Source organism: Ovis canadensis, chromosome 21 (genome assembly GCF_042477335.2).
Source record: "Ovis canadensis isolate MfBH-ARS-UI-01 breed Bighorn chromosome 21, ARS-UI_OviCan_v2, whole genome shotgun sequence".
Classification (NCBI taxonomy): Eukaryota; Metazoa; Chordata; class Mammalia; order Artiodactyla; family Bovidae; genus Ovis; species Ovis canadensis.
This window is the reverse complement of record NC_091265.1, coordinates 20,205,121-20,218,700: the sequence shown is the minus strand read 5'-3', so window position 1 is coordinate 20,218,700 and position 13,580 is coordinate 20,205,121.

The following is a 13,580-nucleotide window of genomic DNA, read 5'->3' as shown; positions in this document are numbered from 1 at the left end:
ACCCAAACAGAGCAGCAAGAAGAAAAAAAAAAAAATTAAAAGTGAAGATATTGTAAGGGATCTGTGGGACAACATTGAATAAAACAACATCTGAATTATAGAGGGTCTCAGAAGGAGAAGAGAGAAAGGGAAAACTTCCCTAACCTGGAGAAAGAAATCCAGATCCAGGAAGCCCAGGTATTGTAACTATCATGTACCCAAAGGACCCAAACCAGGACATGTTATAATTAAAATGTTCAAAATTAGAGCTAAAGAGGGAATCTTAAAAGCAGCAAGAGAAAAAACAGCTTATTACACATAAGGGAACTCCCATAAGACTTATAACTTATTAGCAGAAACTTTGCTAGCCAGGAAGCAGCAATATGCTATATTCAAATGCAACAAATACAAAAACAACAGAAAAACCTTCCAACCAAGTATTCTCTTCCAGCCCAGTTACAATTCAGAATTAAAGGAGACATAAAGAACTTTCCAGGCAAGCTAAAACTAAGAGTCCCTTACCACTAAACTAACCTTATAAGGACAGTTATAGTAAAGGATAGTAAAGAGACTGCTTTATGGTAAAAAGAAAGGGCACTACTTTGTAATAAGAAAACACATAAAAGTAAAAATCTCATGGGTAAAATAAATGCAGAGTAAATATAGTAGATTAATGATTTATAAAGCTAGTGAGAAGGTTAAAAACTAAAAGTGGTAAAAATAACTACATCTACACTAATTAGTCAACAGATACAGAAAATAAAAACATGTAAAATATATTGGAAACATAAAACATGAGTGGAGGGACAATGTAGAGTTTGGGAATATGTTCAAAGGTGAGCCTCTTAGAAACAACAAAGCAAACCACTAGTAGATACACAAAAGATAATGAGAAAGGATCCTAAGTATATCAGTGTGGAAAGTCATCAAACCACAAGGGAAGAAATCAAGAGAAGAAGCAGAGAGTAGCTATAAAGTAGCAAGAACCCCAGAACAAAATACCAATAAGTATATAACCATTAATAATTACTTTAAATGAAAATAGACTAAAAGCTTCAATCAAAAGACAAACAGTAGCTGAATGAGTAAAACAAGACAAGACCCATCTACAGCTGCCTTTAAGAGACTCACTTCAATATAAGGACACATACAGACTTAAACTGAAGAACTGAGAAAAAGATGTCTCATACAAATGGAAGTAAAAAGAAATCTGGGGTAACAGACTTTAAAACAAAGATGGTAATAATAGCCAAAGTGGGAATTACAGAGTGATAAAAGGATCAGTCAACATGAATCTATAACATTTGAAAATTTTATGCACTCAATATAGTAGCGTAAAATACATAAAGCAAATATTAACAGGCCTAAAGGGAGAAGTTGACAGCAATATAATAATATTAAGGGATTTTAATACCCCACATTCATCAAGGGATAGATTATCCAGACAGAAAATAAATAAGAAAGTACCAGCCTTAAATGAAAATTAGATCAGATATAAATTAAATCTATCTATCTATCTATCTATCTATCTATCCATCTATCTATCTAGAACAGTCCATCCAAAAGCATAATACACATTCTTCTGAACTGCACATGGAACATTCTCTAGGACAGATCCTATGTTAGGTCACAAAAGAAGTTCAATAAATTAAGATTGAAATCTTATGAAGAAATATTTTTGACCACCAGGATATGAAACTATAAATCAATTAGAAGAGAAAAAAATGGTAATGTAACAAGTATCTTAAACAGCAGCATGCTACTGGACAATCAAAGGGTCAATGAAGAAATCAATAAATTAAGTAACACAGTTATTGTTAAGACCAATAAAAGAGATATCTGTGGGGAAAAAAAGAAAAAAAAAAAAAAACACCCAAAGAAAGTTCTTTGTAAGGAAAGCTGGGAAGAGGAGGTGGTTCATCTTAAGGTTACTAGATTTATATTGTTCTGGATAGAATTTTCTGAGGCTATCCTGAGGAAGATTATTTATTTTAACTGGAGGTAAATTACTTTACAATATTGTATTGGTTTTGCCATACATCAACATGTATCCGCCACGTGATATACACGTGTTCCTCATCCTGAACCTCCCTACCTCCTCCCTCCCCGTACCATCCCTCTGGGTCATCTCTGTGCACCAATCCCAAGCATCCAGTATCATGCAATGAACCTGGACTGGTGACTCGTTTCATATATGATATTATACATGTTTCAATGCCATTCTCCCAAATCATCCCACCCTTTCCCTCTCCCTCAGAGTCCAAAAGACTGTTCTATACATCTGTGTCTCTTTTGCTGTCTTGAATAGGGTTATCATTACCATCTTTCTTAATTCCATATATATATGTGTTAGTATACTCTATTGGTGTTTTTCTTTCTGGCTTACTTCACTCTGTATAATAGGCTCCAGTTTCATCCACCTCATTAGAACTAATTCAAATGTATTCTTTTCAATGGCTGAGTAATACTCCATTGTGTCTATGTACCACAGCTTTCTTATCCTTTTAAAAGACTTCTTCAAGGGATTTTATATTCCCAGATAAACAGAGGAAGGTACAGAGATATCCCCACACAAGCACAGCCTCCTCCTCATCCACATCTCCCAGTAGAGTGGTACATTTATTACAATTGATGAAGCTGCAGTCAAACATCATAATCACCCAAAGCCAATATTTTTTTTATTAGAATTCACTTTTGGTGTTGTACATTCTATGTGGTTAAACATATAATGACAGGTACCCACCATGATGGTATCATGCATGGTATTTAAACTACCCTGAGAAGTCCTCTGTGAGCCTCCTGTTCATCCTTCTCCTCCCACCAGCCAAGCACTGGCACCCACTGATCTTTCTACTGTCTCCAATTTTGCGTTTTCCTGAATTTCATATAGTTGGAAGCATATAATATGTAGCTTTTTCATATTGGTTTCTGTCATTTAATAATGTGCATATAAGATTCTTCTGTCTTTTCGTGGGTTGATAGCACAAGGTTTTTTAGTAGTGAACAATATTACATTGTCTGAAAGTACCACAGTTTATTTAGCCGTTTCCCTACTGAAGTATATATCTGTTGCTTCCAAATTGTGGCAATTATGAACAAAACTGCTGTAAATGTTTATATGCATGTTTTTGTGTGGACATAAGTAATGTTGTGGATATAAGTTTAATCTTTTGGGTAAACTTTTGGCTTCCCTGATACCTCAGTTGATAAAAAATCTGCCTGCAATGCAGGAGACCCTGGTTGAATTCCTGGGTCAGGAAGACCCACTGGAGAAGGGATAGGCTACCCACACCAGTATTCTTGGGCTTCACTTCTGGCTCAGCTGGTAAAGAATCCACCTGCAATGTGGGAGACCTGGGTTTGATCCCTGTGTTGGGAAGATCCCCTGGAAAAGGGAAAGGCTACCCACTTCTGTATTCTGGCCTAGAGAATTCCATGAACTGTAGTCCATGGGGTTGCAAAGAGTCACACACAAATGAGCAACTTTCACTTTCACAGTAAGAATATGTTTAGTTTTGAAAGAAAACACTAACCTTTTATTCAAAGAAAGATTTTCTTTTGATTGTTTTGTTTTTATTTATTTTCTGCTCTGCATCCTTGCTGCATTTGGTGTTGTCAATGTTCTGAACTTTGCACATTCTCATAAGTGTGCAGTGGTATCTCATTGTTTTAATTTGCATTTCCCTGATGCCATACTGTATTACATATAGAATATTTTCATATGCTTATTTGACATCTGTAGGTCTGCTCTGATGTGGTTTCTCTAAAACATTATTTTTAATCAGTAGAATAATTAATGCTAATTTGGAAAAAGACCAATTGGTTCCTCAATTCTATGGATACCAGATTCTTTGAGAATACAATAATTTTATCCTGGAAGCTATTCCTTAATCTAAATTGTGATTGAAAATATTTTGATGCACATTCACATTCTCCTAGCATATAAAGAGTTTAGTGCTTTTTACATTGACATGCACCTCAAGTAAAATTTGTAGTTTGTTTTGTCTTTGTTTCCATATCCTAAAACAGAAAAATCATTTTCTTGGAATTTGAAATACTTGGGAATTTGAAATTGAATGGATATTTTTGTGAATAGGTGTGTTTTCAGTTTTCTAAGTAGAGGTTCAGTTTTCACTAGTCTTTCACAGGAGTTTGTGATTAAAAAAAAAAGTAAACAGGCTTTTAAAATGTAGCTCATGCTCAATTATCACAATTGTGATTATAAATTTATAGCCAAAATTATTGATTTTGAATTTTAGCTTGTTTTTCAGAAATACGGGTTTATAGGCAATTACAGAACTCTTAATAATGCTGACACAACACCATATTTTCACCTTATATGTTCAATATCGATGTTTCTGGTCATGCTCCTTTCTATCTTCTTTTCCTCTATCAGCTGTACGTCTGGTTTGAAATTTCACATTTAGCCAATTTAAAATATATCTTCTTCTAATTCTGCCCCCATACATATGATTCATTCTCATCTTCATTGCATTTCTATATTTTATTTCAATTCAACTTTCTCACACAAAGTAGTTTAAGGTTCTTGATGTGATAAAAACAAATTCTACATCAGGACACATGATTCGTTGTGTAGTAGGTTATGGATTGGAGACATGGATATCATTTGTGGGATCATATTTTGTAATATCCTATGATCATCTCTAAGTATGATTTCTCCTTGCTTATTCATTGGACAGTTGAGATGGAGGGTTTAGAAAAGGCACAGGGCATGGCAAAAGCACTTGACAAAAGCAACCTGTACATTTCAGTCACCACTTGGAAAGTCACCTGCATAACAGCTACTTAGATTGTGATATGAGAAAAAAAGTTAATCTCTATTGTATTAAATCTTTAAGAATTTAGTATGGTTTTCTTTAACTGCGTATGCTAACTATTTCACACATAGAAATTCATTTCCTCTTGCTTTATAGATCCCTGAGATTGGGCCTTTATTTCTATCATTGTCGGGATCATCAATTTATCTCTTCTTTCTTTATCACTCCCAACTAATCTCACTAAATTTTTAAATATAACCTTTGCTTTTTACTGTATTTGTCTAGAACCCTAAATCTTTGTGTGAATAAGAATGGTTCAGTTGTGAGATTCAGGTTAATACATGTTTGTTCTTACTTATAGGCAGATTTATTACAACTGTTCCTGAATGTTATCAGAAGCATCATGATGCAAGTGCTTATAGCAATTAAAGCCATTAACATCCAGTGGAGGATATGTAAACACTACTGGTCATAAAGCTCTTTCAATCCACAGCTCTGTAGTTTAGAATAAATACCCCAGATTCTCAGGGTTTTCAGTTATCTATATGACTATTTATATTTTTGCACCTAATAAACTTCCATATTTGCAATTGTGATCTTCTTCAAAAAAATTTTTACTTGTTTTGGGGGATTACTCTTATTGCTTCTTTATAGTAAGAGTCATTGTAGGATAATACCAATTAAAGACATCATTTAGGGATCACATACACCCAGATTCTAATCTTATCATGGCATTAAATGTATCTGAGAAAATTCTCCAGTTTCTTCATTCCTCTTTTAAGGAGATCATTGCTGAGGAGCTTTTTCAGATACATGAAGCATATTAATTCAGCCTAACAAGGGCTTCTGGACCCTCTTCCTCTACGTAGGTATTTATCACTGTATTGTAAATATGGATTGAAGGGATGTGGCAGCCGAGAAAATCTATATGGATAGATCTACCTACATTTCCAATAAACTATCCTAGACTAACATCATGAACTCTGCTTTACTTGAGACATTCAGATACAACTTGCTATAATGTCCAACAAAATTGTCAGGTAAGTCTGAGACGCGTGTAGTAGACTCTTTCCTTTCATTCCAATTACCATATTCTGGTTAGGTAACAATATCTCCTGAAGATATTGTTAAGATATATATAACCCACAACTCAATTCTGAAAGCACTTACAATATCTATTCTCATTTCAAACTTATAATGGACTAGCATTCTTATCTCTGATTTACTCTAGACATTTGGATAGGATCTAGAGGGCTGACTTAGAAATAAAAGTTCAAAAAATGACAGTTGAGTGGATATGAAGTGTCCACCTTCTGCTCATAAGTAGGTAATGCTGTGGCAGATGAGTTGATGCAGCTATTTTGAATAAAATAGAGACAATGATGTCTGTAAGGAGGGAGGAATTAGATGATTGCTACGAAATTGTATTCATGCCCCATGGAAGGAAAATAAACCAAATGCTGATAATGTCTAAACGACTAGGTAACTTTGGTGGTAGCTTAGAGAGAAGACCTCATCACCGGGTCAAAGGATGGATGAATGTAATTGAATGGAAGACTAAAGACCTATTTGTTAAGTCACGGAGTGACAAAGACATTTGAATGCTCATTCAATGTCGATCTGTAATATAATGATGATGATCATAGTGGGGAAAATGTATGATCCTGTAAACTCAGAAAAGGATGTGTGAATGGAAATCTCTAAGAATGCTGACTTTCCAACCCCCTACACTCACCTAGAACTTTTGTGCTTGTGGTCAACAGTTCCCTTGGAAGGAGAAGGTAATTCTTGTTCTGGAATATGTTTCAGAAGCTGCTTCCTCATAAGGCAATACATACCCCACTCAGGGCTAATCTCCCATCACCTTTCCTAGCTGCTAGGCCCAGAATAAGGGTTAAATCCCAGTATAATTTGGCTGTGGATACATTGGTTCTGGTAACTGAGGAAAGAAGTTATGTAAATAATTTCAAAAAAGGGGTTTATGTGAACTGAGGATGTGCTTCTAGGATTGGACTTTAAGGGTTCTTAAACAATGAGCTTCCCTTGTGGCTCATGTGGTAAAGAATCCGCCTGCAATGTGGGAGACCTGGATTTGATCCCTGGGTTGGGAAGATCCTGTGGAGAAGGGAAAGGCTACTCACTCCAGTATTCTGGCCTGGAGAATTCCATGGACTATATAGTCCATGGGGTTGCAGAGAGTCGGACATGACCTAGCAACGTTTACTTTCACTTTCAAACAATTAGGCCAAAGTGTAAGACTAGATAATAAAGATTTTTTGTTTGTTTGTTTAATGGATATTTCTTTGATATATATTTAACACCCTGTTAGTGATCTAGGGTGATGAGGTAAATTCACCACTGGGCTGGCTCTTAGAAGCCTGGACAAGTCACACTCACTATAGTAGAAATATCTAAGTTGTCCTGATACATAATAGTGGAAGACATAAAGCGGTTAATGGAAGTGGGCATGTTGAAAAATAAACATGATGTAAAACTAGAAGTTCCACTAGTGTGCTATTTTCTGGTAGAAGTCTTGAGTACATATCATTGACCAAAGGCGTCAGGAATAAAATAGGGGAAATGACACTGATATCACTATGAAATTCTGTGATAATTCTCTGCAATCCAAGGATAATTGTAGAAGAGTCACTTAGCTTCCCATTAACACACATGGAGACAAGGAGATTCTAAAGTAATAGGGGCCAGGTAGTCACATTATAACAACCAGAAACCAGAAATATGTAATTACTATAACAACTGACAACATCAAAGAGTAGCCAAGGGGGTTTGACCTGTGAGGAGCTGAGGTGGTTAATAGAATTTGGCATCTATATAAGTAAATTTGATAAATAGCACTTTCATTGGTAGTCTAACATTTATTTAAAAATAAAACAAACAAACAAATGAAAACCTTCTGGAATGAAAGAAGAGACAATTATTAAAAGAACAAAAAGTTATGATCCCTTCAGTTCCAAAACCTGAACTGATTTTCAGATCTAGAAACTACTGATTAAAAAGATATTAATAGCTGGGTCCCTAGGAGAAAGAATCCTGTAGTACAAAGGAAGGTAGCTTACTGTGATGAATATTTAATTTTGTCAAATGCTTTTTTGCATCTGTTGAGATGATCAATTTTTAGCTCTCACTTTGTTAATGGGTGTATCATATTAGTTGATTTGCAGTTATTGAACCATCCTTGCATCCTTGGAATAAATCCTGCTTGTTTATCGTATATGGTTCTTTTTACATTGTTGAATTAGGATTGCTTGCATTTTGTTGAGGCTTTTTAATCTATTTCATTAAAGACATCGGCTTTTAATTTTCTTTTTTGTAGTGTCTTTCTGTGTTAGATTTACAGAATGGTGGCTTCAAAGAATGAATTTGCGAGTGTTCCCTGCTCTTCAACTTTTGGATAATTTGAGAAGGATAGGTATTAACTTTTCTTTATAAGTTTGGTAAAATTCCCTTGTGAAGTTGTCTGGTCCTGGACTACTTTTTGCTTTTGGAGGTTTTTTTTTTTTTTTTTTTTTGTTCAATACAAATTCAGTTTCACTACTAGTGATCAATGTGCTAATATTGTCTATTTCATTCTCTTTCAGTCTTGGAAAATTGTACGTTTCTTGAATTGTGTCCATTTCTTCCAGGTTGTCCAATTTGCTGATATATAACCATTTGCAGTATCCTAATAATTTTTGAAATCTCTGTGATTTTGGTTGTCATTTCTCCCCTTTTATTTTCTTATTTCTTATTTTCATTTCTTATTTTCTTTATTTCATATATATACTTTTTTTTTTTCTTGATGAACCTGGTTAAAGGCATATCAGTTTTGTCTTTTCAAAATAATATTCCTTGGTTTCATAGATTTTCTCTATTGTCTCTTTTCCTTTACTTCCTCTTTTTTTTTTTTTCTCTAATTACTTTCCATCAGTTCAGTTCAGTTGCTCAGTCACGTCTGACTCTTTGTGAACCCATGTACTGCAGCACACCAGGTTTCCCTGTCGATCACCAATTTTCAGATCTTGCTCAAACTCATGTCCATTTAGTCAGTGATCCCATCCAACTATCTCATCTTCTGTTGTCCCCTTCTCCTCCTGCCTTCAATCTTTCCCAGCATCAGGGGCTTTTCAAATGAGTCAATTATTTGCATCAGGTAGCCAAAGTATTGGAGTTTCAGCTTCAATATCAGTCCTTCCAATGAATATTCAGGACTGATTTCCTTTAGGATAGACTGGTTGGATCTCCCTGTAGTTCAAGAGACTCTCAAGAGTCTTCTCCAACACCACAGTTCAAAAACATCAGTTCTTTAGTGCTCAGCTTTCTTTATAGTCCAGCTCTCACATCCATACATGACTACTGGAAAAACCAAGCTTTGACTAGATGGACCTTTGTTGATTACATAATGTCTCCACTTGTTAATATGCTACCTAATTTGGTCATAACTTTTCTTCCAAGGAGCAAGCATTTTTTTTTTTTTTAATTTCATGGCTGCAGTCACCATCTGCAGTGATTTAGGAGCCCCCCAAAATAAAGTCTGTCACTTTTTTGATTGATTGTTTCCCCATCTATTTGCCAAGAAGTGATGGGACTAGATGCCATAATCTTGGTTTTTTGAATGTTGAGTTTTAAACCAACTTTTTCACTCCTCTTTCACTTTCATCGAGAGGTGCTTTAGTTCTTCACTTTCTGTCATAAGGGTGGTGGCATCTGCTTATCTGATATTATTGATATTTCTCTCAGCAAACTTGATTCCAGCTTGTGCTTCATCCAGCCCAGCATCTCTCATGATGTATGCTGCATATAAGTTAAATAGCAGGATGACAATACACAGCCTTGAGGTAGTCCTTTCCCGATTTGGAATCAATTTGTTCCATTTCTGGTTCTAACTGTTGTTTGTTGACCTGCATACAGATTTTACAAGAGGCAGGTCAGGTGGTCTGGTATTCCTATCTCTTGAAGAATTGTCAACAGTTTGTTGTGATCCACACAGTCAAAGACTTTGGCATAGTCAATAAAGCAGAAGTAGATGTTTTTCTGGAACTCTCTTGCTTTTTCTGTGATCCAACAGATCTTGGCAATTTGATCTCTGGTTCCTCTACCTTTTCTAAATCCAGCTTGAATATCTTGAAGTTCACAGTTCTTGTATTATTGAAGAATAATACAAGAGAATTTTGTATTTGGCTTGCAGAATTTTGAACTTTACTTTGCTAACGTGTGAGATGAATGCAATTGTGCAGTAGTCTGAGCATTCTTTGGCATTACCTTTATTTGGGACTGGAATGAAAACTGACCTTTCCCAGTCCTGTGGCCACTTCTGAGTTTTCCAAATTTTCTGGCATAGTGGGTGCAGCACTTTTACTGCATCATCTTTTATGATTTGAAATAGCTCAACTGGAATTCCATCACCTCCACTACCTTTATTTGTAGTTATGTTTCCTAAGGCCCACTTGACTTCACATTCCAGAATGTCTGGCCCTAGGTGAGTGATCACACCTTCATGGTCTTCTGGCTTATGAACATCTTTTTTGTACAGTTCTTCTGTGTATTCTTGCCACCTCTTCTTAACATCTTCTGCTTCTGTTAGGTCCATACAATTTCTGTCCTTTATTGTGCCCATCTTTACATGAAATGTTCCCTTGGTATCTCTAATTTTCTTGAAGAAATCTCTAGTCTTTCCCATTCTATTGCTTTCCTCTATTTCTTTTCGTTGATCACTGAAGAAGGCTTTCTTATCTCTCACTATTCTTTCGAACTCTGCATTCAAATAGGTATATCTTTCTTGTTCTCTTTTGCCTTTAGCTTCTCTTCTTTTCCCAGATATTTGTAAGAAATCCTCAGACAACCGTTTTGCCTTTTTGAATCTCTTGTTCTTGGGGATGGTCTTGATCACTGCCTCTGTACATCATCATGAGCCTCTGTCCATAGGTCCATAGTTCTTCAGACACACTGTCTATCAGACCTAATCCTTTTAATCTATTCCTCTCCTTAGTAGGAGGTTTTTGTTTTTTTTTTTTTTTTTGAGATTTTTCTATTTCTTTTTCTACCTTTCTTAAGGTAGGTTCATATCATTGTAAACTCTCCTCTTAGAACTAATTCTCATATAAATTTTGGGAAGCTCTATTTTTATTTTCATTTGTCTTGGTATATTTTCTGATTTTTTTTCTCTTTGATTTCTTCATTGACCCACTGATTTGTATAGTAGCATGTTGTTTAGTTTCCACATTTGTGTTTTCACTTTTCCTTCCTATAATTGTTTCTCATTTCAATCCATAGTGGTTGGAAAAAACACTTGAGATAGTTTCTGTCTTATTGAACTTATTTAGACATGTTTTGTAGCCAAGTATATGATCTATATTGGGTTTCATTCAATGGGCTCTTGAGAAGTTTGCGTATTGTGCTATTTTGGATGGAAAATTCTACAGATGTCTATTAATTCCAGTAGGTACTATTTTATATCACCCTTTTTGTCTATTAATATTTATTTTATAGATTTAGTTCCTGCTATATTAGGTTTAGATATAGATAGATATAAATATAGATTCTTCTTGTATTTAACCCTTATCACTATATTAGACCTTCTTTATCTTTTGTTATAGATTTTGTTCTGAAATGAGTATTGCTACCCAACTGTTTGTCATTTCTATTTGCATAATATATGTAAATATTCCCTCACTTTCAGTCTGTGTATGTCATTAGCGCTGAACTGAATCTCTTGTAAGCAGCATTTAAATAATTCATGTGCTTTTTTTTTAACCCAGTCAGTACCCTGTCTATTTTGACCTGACATTTAGTCTATTGACATTTAAAGTGATAACTGATATATATGTACTTACTGGCATTGTGTTTTTCTTTTCTGTTTTTGTTGTTGTTGTTCTGTATTCCTTTCTTTTAGTTTATGTCTTGTGGTTTGATGATTGCCTTTAGTGGTATTCTTCTGTTCCTTTCTCTCTAGTTTTTGTGTATCTACTGTAAGTTTTTGATTTGTAGTTACCATGGAGTTGATATACATTGACCTATAACTATATATACTTGTTTCACATTGGCATCGATTATAGCTCCAATACATTCTAAAAGATTTATATATTTTTTATCCCATTCTCCCATATTCAGTGTTTTTTTTAATGCCATATTTTACATCTTAATATTTATCCCTTCACTGTTTATTGTAGTTATAGTGGATTTTACAATTTTTATCTTTCAGTCTTCATACTAGCTTATTTAACTGGTTGATACAGAATTTAATGTATATTTTCCTTTACTAGTGGGATTTTTCCTTTCCTGTAAATTCTTACTGCTTCTTATAGCATTTCCGTTTCCAATCAGAGAAGATCCTTAACCTTTCCTTTAGGATGGATTTAGTGTTCAGTATTGGTGAACCCTTTAAAAAAATGTTTGCTTATCTGAGAAGTTCTTTATTTCTCTTTCAATTAAAAGTTATAATCTTGCTGAGTAGAGTATCCTAGGTTGCATTTTCTTTTTTCTTTTCCCTTTCAGCACTTTAAATATATCATGTCACTCCCTTCTGGCCTGCAAAGTTGTTGCAGAAAAATCAACTGACATCCTTTTGTGGGTTCCCTGTATGTGACTCTTTGTTTTTCTCTTGGTGCCTTTATATTCTATCTTTATCTTCAACTTTCACCATTCTAATCATAATATATCTTGGTGAGCGTCAGTTCATCTTGTGTGGCACCCTCTGTCTTCCTATATCTGGTTATCTGTTCCTTCTTCAGGTTCAGGAGGTTTTCATCCATAGTTTCATCAATTTCATTTTTTAAAGCCTTGTCTCCCTCTTCTTCTTCTGGAATGTCAGTATGCTTGATGTTGTTCAAGAGCGTTCTTATTTTTTAATTTATTTTTTCTTTTTGCTTTTCTGGTTAGATGAGTTCCCTTATTCTATCAATATCTTATAGATCACTTGTGCATTCTCCTGTATCATCTAGTCTGTTGTTAATTTCTTCTAGTGTGTTTTTATTTTTGGTTATTTTATTCTTCAATTCCAAAAGACTTTTTAAGTTTTCTAGATCACTATTTTATATATATATATATATATATATATATATATATATATATATACACACACACACATACACACACACATTATCACTCTGTTTCCCTGTGAAAAAAAGTGACAGTGCAAGTGTCAGTTGCTCAGTCCTGTCCAACTCTTTGCAACTTCATGGACTGTAGCCCGCCAGGCTCCTCTGTCCATGGAGTTCTCCAGGCAAGAATACTGGAGTGGGTACCCATTATCTTCTCTAGGGGATCTTCCTGAACCAGGGGTCATATTTTTTCCCTAAGTGTTATCACTAATTAATATTGTTATCACTAATGCTTTGAATTCTTTATCTGGTAAATTATTTCTATTTAATTAGTGTTTTTTTTTTTTTTTTAGAGTTTTCCTCTTTCTATTTTCAATTGGGATGAATACTCCTGTTTTATCTTTGTTTCTCTTTGAAATAAGAAGAAAAAGTTAACAATTCAGGCCTTAGAAAGGTGTCCTTATGTGAGAGCATCCTTATACAGTCTCCATGTGCCCAGTGACTTTGGTAGGAGAGTTAGACCTGAAGTGAGCTGGAGTCATATCATGTCTGTTTATGTGTTGGCAGTTAACAGGAGGTGGGCTTAGAGGTAGAATGGCTAGGACCAGAGCCAGGTGTGAGCTAGGGCTTCTCCTCTGCCCAGTGCCCGGCATCACCCTCTATCAGGGCAGGGTCGGTTGCTGGAGCAGACGCCCTGATGATCAAGTCCTGGCTGAATCCATTCCCTCTATGTGTGCACTCTCTCCAACCCAGCACTGGTACCCACAGCAAAGCAGTCCTGGAGCAA